Genomic DNA, 8,035 nt, shown 5'->3' with positions numbered 1-8,035 from the left:
CAATAACATCTACTGACAAACTGAAGGAAAAATTTAAGAGCTGTCTGAGATAAAAGAAAAGAGAAGGAAGAAACTAGTAATTTTGAATTTTTAGAGATAGCTGTGGTGAGAAAAAAGTAGTGTCTTCAAATAAACAATGTTAATTTCTATGGAAAAGCGTAGAACAGCATCCATTAAGGAATGTATTGTTTTTCTCTTTAGGGGACTGCTGAAAAATAAAATTGAGGGACACAAGGATTACATTTTTCCTTTTTCCTGTTTTATATTTTCAGATGCATGGGCAACAGTAAACTCATCTCTCAGCCTAAAGACATTCTCCACATGCCTTTCTTCTAATGCAGGAATTTAAAATCCATGATCAGAAGGCTGAACATGGCTCTTCCGCATCTTTTTTGCAACCCCCTAAGCATCCCTAGAGTAAATTTAGACACTCTTCATATTCTCTGGAGGCTGCAAAAAAGATCCTAAGGGTTTAAATAAACTACCTAATGTAGGTAAAACATTTCTGCCAATTTAAATGTCCCTATTGTGATTTGTTAATGGATTTGTGTGTCATTACCACAACAATTTGGGGTAATTTATCAAGATTTGGAAAGCACTGTGTTCATGTAACCTTGCAATAAACTTAGAACTAATACTTCTGGGTGTGCTTCTTGTCTGGACTAATTGGCAAGGCTGACATAGTCATTTCCATATATGGTTGGGGGGGGGCGGTCATCAGTTCCAGATTGATACTACCATTTTCCATATTCACTTTAACATTTTAACATCTTTTAGCATTCCTTAGACCTGCGGGTGTTTGGATCACTGCCTCCATTCTTAGATGTCTCCTGAATGAGTTATCACATCTCTCCAATTACTAGCATAAGCTAATCTGATTTGTTTACCCAATTTACAGAACAGATGCTCTTTTTATTGCCAGTAACTTAGATTAACATTCAGTCTAACTACATAAGAAATGAAAGGCTCTACCCATAATTATTGGTATTGTTGTGTTTAAACACACAAATGTAAGACACATGACAGCTAATTAAAGTGCTATGAGCAAACCTCACTGGAAGAGCTCTCGAAAAATACTGTCTCTTTCTTAACGAGCCCACATCAAGCTACTGTTCCAAACCAGTGGTTTGTCAGAGACAATTATTTTAAAGTCCTATCCTCAGATGCCTATTTAATATAATTGTTGTGATGAAATTAAGACCAGTTACAAAGCTTTGGTCAATCACAATGCAGTAGGAAATTAGCAGCCTTTTAAACAAAGAAAATAGTTCCCAGTTAATCAATCCAATTTCTGGACCAACCAAATCCATGTCAACTTACATTAATATATACAGTTAATTTGCAAATCATTCCCATTACTTCCAAATTTCAGGAATCCAGTCTGCCTCATATAATATCTACAGACAGCTCCCTTGGGTTTATCAGATTCTTTACCCTCTTGATTTTTAAAGATGATTGATGTGTTAATTAATATCTGCTAAACTCTAGAAAGAGTGCAGAGAAGAAAAACAAAGATGATCAGGGGATTGGGGGATTGGGGGCTAAAACATATGAAGAATGGCTGCAGGAATTGGGTATGACTAGCTTAATGAAAAGAAGGACTAGGGGTAACATGTTTCAATATCTAACAGCCTGCTACAAAGAAGAGGAGGTCAGCCTATTTACCAAAGTACCAGAAGGCAGAACAAGAAACGATGGATGGAAACTAATCAAGGACAGAACCAATCTAAAACTAAAGAGAATTTTTTTGACACTTAGAACAATTAATCAGTGAAATGGCTTGCCTCTAGAACTCCAACACTGGAGTTTTTAAAGAGATTGGACAACCATTTGTCTGAAATGGTATGGGGTTTCCTGCCTGAACAGGGAGTTGGACTGGAACTTCAAGCCCCCTTCCAACTCTTGTTATTTTGTTATTCTGTTAAACTCTCTCTTCAATATTAGGGCTATTTTAAAAGCAAACAAAGTTATAGCAAACAAATAAAAAAGAGTTTCAACTCAGGGCATTCTAAAGGCTATGGATTATAGTTCCCAATCAGGGAAAAATGTCCTAGTCCATAAACATTTATTAAACTGTTAAAACTAAACTCCTAAATTTAAAAAAAAAATGCTGTATGTGAATGAGAGCATTACTCACAGAGCGCTTTTTGAAATGAGGGACTTAGGGCATGCGAATATTAAGAAGTTCAGTGGGGAATGGAGTGGGGTACCAATTATTGTACTGTAAACAGTCTTTCCTTCTCTTTAGGGAATACTGGGTCTAAAGTCTCTTTTGAAAGGAACCAGGCATCTCTGCTGAGTCACCGAACCCTTTACATTATTGATTTTTCTATGCCAAGCAGACCTTTTCATCTTTGCAAGTCTACTACTGACATATTTTTCATACATATCCTGGAGCTATTTATTTTGACATAGTTTCTGAAGTTTTTATATTTTAATCATTGCTACTTTAAATTAGATTTGTGAATGTTGTCAAGGTTTTATTACATTTAGCTGAACTATATTGCATTGCCTTTTGCATTTATGGATAAATTGTGCTGAATGCTCTGTTGTGGGTCTAGAGCAATTTATCAATTAAAAAAAAATAAAAAAAAATTCCTTTGGGGAATCTACAAATAATTAAGTATACCAGTTTATAGTGCAAATATTCCCATTTAGTGTTTGTTATTTACTGTCAAACTGATCTTGATTCCTGGTGTCTGCATGGACACGCTGTTACCATAATCATGTCTCCACAGTAACAATGTACAATTCTTTCAAGAAAATTCCAGTAATCTCCTTGATTCAATTCTATCACATTCTGCATTTATTCACTCCATTTAGAATGAGAGGAAAGTGAATATGCACACAGAACACTCCAAACCCTTACTGATATCCCCACATGTCCAACTCTTTAGAAAAGTCTTCAAGTCCTCATCTAGTAAGCATTTTGCAGAGGTTCATAAGGCACATCTCCTGGCAGTATTGTAAATACACTTAGCTAAATAGGTTTAGAAGAGTCAATTTGGTGTAGTGGTTAAGGCATCAGGCTAGAAATTAGGAGATCATGAGTTCCAATCTTGCCATAGGCAAGAAGCAAGCTAGGTAACCTTGGGCAAGTCACTCTCTCTCTCTCTCAACCCTAGGAAGAAGACAGTGGCAAACCATTTCTGAAAACCCTTGCCAAGAAAACTGCAGGGACTAATTCAGACAGTCTCCAGGAGTCAAAAACTGTTTTGAAGACATAATCACACACATTTTGGTGTTGTTGTTAGTTGCGAAGTCGTGTCTGACCCATCGTGACCCCATGGACAACGTTCCTCCAGGCCTTCCTATCCTCTACCATCTTCTGGAGTCCATTTAAGCTCACGCCTATTGCTTCAGTGACTCCGTCTAGCCACCCTGCCATTCTCTGTCGTCCCCTTCTTCTATTGCCCTCAATCTTTCCCAGCATTAGGCTCTTCTCCAGTGAGTCCTTCCTTCTCATTAAGTGGCCAAAAAATGCATTTATACACTCCTTCAAGATTGTCATGAAATCATAAATATCTGGTTTTCAAACAACTTGTACTGATCATCTTACGTTAACATGTGAGCTTTAAAGTAATGTCTGTTACTGGACCAGCTTGTTAGCAGAAATACCACATACAAAGACTTTTCGAGATCACAAAACTGTTCACAGTTCCAAGACTTTGACCTGAACCACCCACATGGTTTATTTTATAAAAATGTAGTTTTCTTTGTTCATATGCACTTCTTCTGACCAAGTGCTGCTGGAATTGCCCAGAGTTGTGAGCCATCAAGAATTGTTTAAAATGAGTAGCCATAGGAATATTTTTGGTAAAATAAGCAAAAACCTAAAATCAGCAGGCACAATTGACCATGAACTGAACATGTTTTCTATAAAAGAATACCAGAAAACTGATTTGTTGCACTTAATTGCACAACAGAACAAATTTGTTACTCTGTTAGATTTCAGTTCCTATATCTGCTCAAGTTCCAAAGTATGGGGGACTTTCAATGAGAAAACACAGCTTGGGATCCAAAATTCAATTCCAGTTACCAACAAATTCAGCAGAACTCAGACTGTGAAAAAGAAGGAAGAAGAGAAAACCAGGAAAGTCCTTAATTATTTAAAGGCTCAAATATGTCTGATTTGCAAAGATTAATTTAAGATATATGTGTATTTGTATTCAGCAGTATAAGTTGGTTAAATCTGGAATTCTTCAGAGAAATTTAAAATCACCTTAAATTTATAAGCAGACAGGCAAATAAACTGCAATCAGAGCCAGAAGTATTCAACCCTGGACAATGCACACTCCATCATCTAAATGACTTTTCAAGCCAATAGCAGGATCTTAAGCCCATTAATAAAAAACAGGCAGCTTGTGTCATCCTAATAAATAAACTCAAAGATAAATTGCTACTTGCTTTTTACACTCTGTATGCCATCAGCAAACTTTCTGGATTGTTGCTGTAGGACATAAATTGAGGAGTCATTAACCATCCATTTTGTAAGACTTTCTCACCCAGAATTGATTGGTTGCCATATGAGACTATACAACAATGTATTTCAACCTGAGCAACTTTAAGACATGTGGAACTGCAACTCCCGGAATTCCCCAGCCAGCCATATTACATGCTATAGAGCAGTGGTTCTCAACCTTTTTAATGCTGCGACCCCAACCGGTCGTAAGTCGAGGACTAACCCGGTCGTAAGTCGAGGACTTTCCCTGCCCGGGAGTGCCGCGCATGCGTGGTTCCGCCCCCTGCGCCGGCCGAGGCGTAGCTGGCAAGCGGCAGAGACGGAGCAGGCCGACCACCAGCTGGCCCAGCCCAAGGGAGGTAAGGCACCCGCCGGAAAAGGGGGAAAAAAATGGCGGACAAAAAAAAATGGCGGACAGCCTTGCTTGGCGACCCCCGTGAAATGGTCNTATATTTCTGACTTACTAGATGAGCATTAATGAGAAGAGTGACCTCTAATTCCGGTGAGGGTTCTCTGTTAATAACAAATTTATCTAATTTTATGCAAGCCATTCTCAGACCTCTTTATAGCCCTCTATAGAATATATTGTTGAGCTGCGTACACATTTCCCTGAAAAACCTACTTCCCACTGTTGCAAAAGTTCAGCTAATAAAACTAAAGACATACATACATTTCTGTCCAGAGGACAAATTGCTCTGCCCTGTTTTGGCAGCTCCTCCAGGAGGGGAGCATCTGTTTGCTGGTACTGATGACCAACAGGCCTGCCTTTTTTGGCAGTTGTACCCAAGGGTATCATTCTCCTGCTTTGGTTGGAATGTCAACTGTCAGACTATCTGCAAAGAACAGATCTTGCTTTAATTACCTATAATAGATACGCAGGCTGGATTTCAGTGGGATTACTTTTAAATCATTTGGAAACACCAGCTTACCAAATGTATCTCCCTCATTGCAAATATCCATAATTTCAATTATATTTTAATAGTTGCATTAGTACATATGTATTTCCAATACTTTTCAAAATGTTGCTATTGCTGTCTAATAGGTCTAACTGGGAATATTGGGAAACATAAATTTCACTGCACTTACATCAAATTGTCTGTGCTTTGAGATCATTACTGGAAACTGCCAATAACTTTAACTACAGTTCTACTTGTCAAGAGATATGGGGCCTTCTAAGCTGTGGTCTAATTGGGAAATGCTATTCCGGTCGATGTTTTTCAGACATCTTCGAACTTATCTACAGCAGTCTCTAAAGACTAATCCATTTTCCATGGCCTTTAATCAAATTAGGATACTATTGAGACCATTGTAGATGTATATCTAATACACATCTAGTAATTTAAATATTTATCTAGTAATTTAAATATTATTTTGTTATTATTGTTTTTTTTATTTTTAAATTGTTGCATATATTTAACAAGTTAATTTTAAAAACTACAGTATATAGATATAAAACTGTCACCAAAAAGGAAAAAAGGAATTGTCCAAAGAGAAACTCTGAAATGTTTGGAGTAGATCACAAGTTGAATGTTTTATTTTAAATTAGTCTCATTCATATAGCACCTGAAAGATTTTGTTAATTTTTTTAATGATTTTTTATGTGTTACTTATACTTGATTTTAAACATTTAAATCTATTTTCAAGTATGTCTTTTAACACCAAAAAGTAATTAAGATTTACAAAGTAATTCAAAGTAAAAAATATCCTGTGCAACACAGAAAGATTTCCAGAATAAATTGGAAAATATATTTCTGCATATGGACAGATAAGTTCTATGGTTGTCTTTAAAAGAATACTGAACATATTTCCATATTCCATACATTGCAGTTCCTGTACTATTTGTAGTTCTCTCTGCCTTTCTCATGGGTTTTGGACAAGGTTGGAAGAGATTGGGCTTACAGGATTTTTTCATAATATGATTCAATTTCTTACCAGTTTTATATATAGGTGCGCAGAGCCTGCCTTTGTTCTTTCAAAACAGGTGGGTAAATTCCTTCCACTAGATGCACTTTCTTCCTTCATCCAAGATTCATTACATGCAGGACTCCACACCATCAGGGATGCTACTTCTACTTTTATATTATCTCTTCATGACATGTCTTCATGTAATGATAGCACTTAGTTTTATCTGAGACGGCACCAACAGTTTGTCTAGCAGTAATATCACCAGGCAAATACTATTACTGAAGACAAAAAAGTACTTTAAATGAAAGCGAGAGGGAGAGAATAGTCTCAACTGAAGTATGGCAAATTACTATAAATGAAAATTATTTATGTACTTAATGTATTTGTTTAGCTAGCTAGAATCTTTTGGGACTGATCTCTATGAAAATGAGCCCTAGGGAAGCATATTTTTATTTAAAAAAAAAAGAAAAGTAACAATAAAGAAGGGGGAGGAAACAGATTGATTGCTTAATATAAAACCAACGATGATTCCAAAAAGTCCAATAAGCAGGAAAGTAATGAATTTACATTTGGGTTGCATGCAATACTGCCATGCTAAGTGCCTTCTATTATATTATTCTGTCTTTCTTTCTCTTAAACTAATGAATTTAACCTTGATGTTGTTATTTTTCTAGAACAGATTGAAAATGACAGTTTATATAAATTTGGCATGTTGAAATGCAACTTTCAGTTTCAGTAAAGAAAACTTCTGAAAGAAATCTAACTGGAATGTCAGTCAATGCTACAATTTTCCTCTCCAATTCTGAATAACTAAATTGCAGGACTACAGTTGAACAGGTATTCATTTTGAAGTGCAAATAATAATTCCCTACAGAGACTAAGTTTTTAGGGGAGAGGGTCAACTGAAAGCAGTATACATTATAAACTAACAATTAGCTTGCCTGGGAGGGAGGCACACAGTCTCAGAAAGCAGCAGCAACAAATTCTAATTTAATCATGTGCAAGAATTATGCAAAGCAAAATGTGGTTCATTTTCTTTTCAGTTTAGCTCTACAGACACAGGGCTGAATCAGTACTTAAAGGAAATGTAAATATTTATAAGTGGAGCTCAGGAACACACTCTCCGTTTTATCTCATGCTATCTCAAATTAGCCCTATCTCTCTGGAAGCCATCATTCAAGAATGTGTTAAAATTAATTATAGTTTTAACATTTATATTTAATCTGATCTCAGATTACTATGTTATATTTGAGCTGCCAAATCTGGACTACTGCAGTGGTTAGAATGCAGTACTGCAAGCTACTTCTGCTCACTGCCGGCTGTCAGCAGTTCAGCAGTTCAAGTCTCACCGACTCAAGGTTGACTCAACCTTCCATCCTTCCGAGGTCAGTAAAATGAGGACCCAGATTGTTGGGGGCAATATGTAAACCACTTAGAGAGGGCTGTAAAGCATTGTGAAGGGATATATCAGTCTAAGTGCGATTGCTATTTCTCTCCATACAGACAGTCTCAGTTGTAACTTCTCTTTTTGTGGCATCTGTACGGGGTAGACTGATCTCATGTTGCACCATTTTCCTTCCTCTGTACTAACCTATATTTCATGTCTTAAACCTATCAGTAACCTACATTTCTTTTCTCTTCGGCAGTCTGAAACTACCTAATACCACT

This window comes from Protobothrops mucrosquamatus, unplaced genomic scaffold, assembly GCF_001527695.2.
Source record: "Protobothrops mucrosquamatus isolate PMUCROS unplaced genomic scaffold, P.Mucros_1.0 scaffold1530, whole genome shotgun sequence".
Taxonomy (NCBI): domain Eukaryota; kingdom Metazoa; phylum Chordata; class Lepidosauria; order Squamata; family Viperidae; genus Protobothrops; species Protobothrops mucrosquamatus.
The sequence above is the reverse complement of the archived record's forward strand: the minus strand, read 5'-3'. Positions refer to the sequence as shown.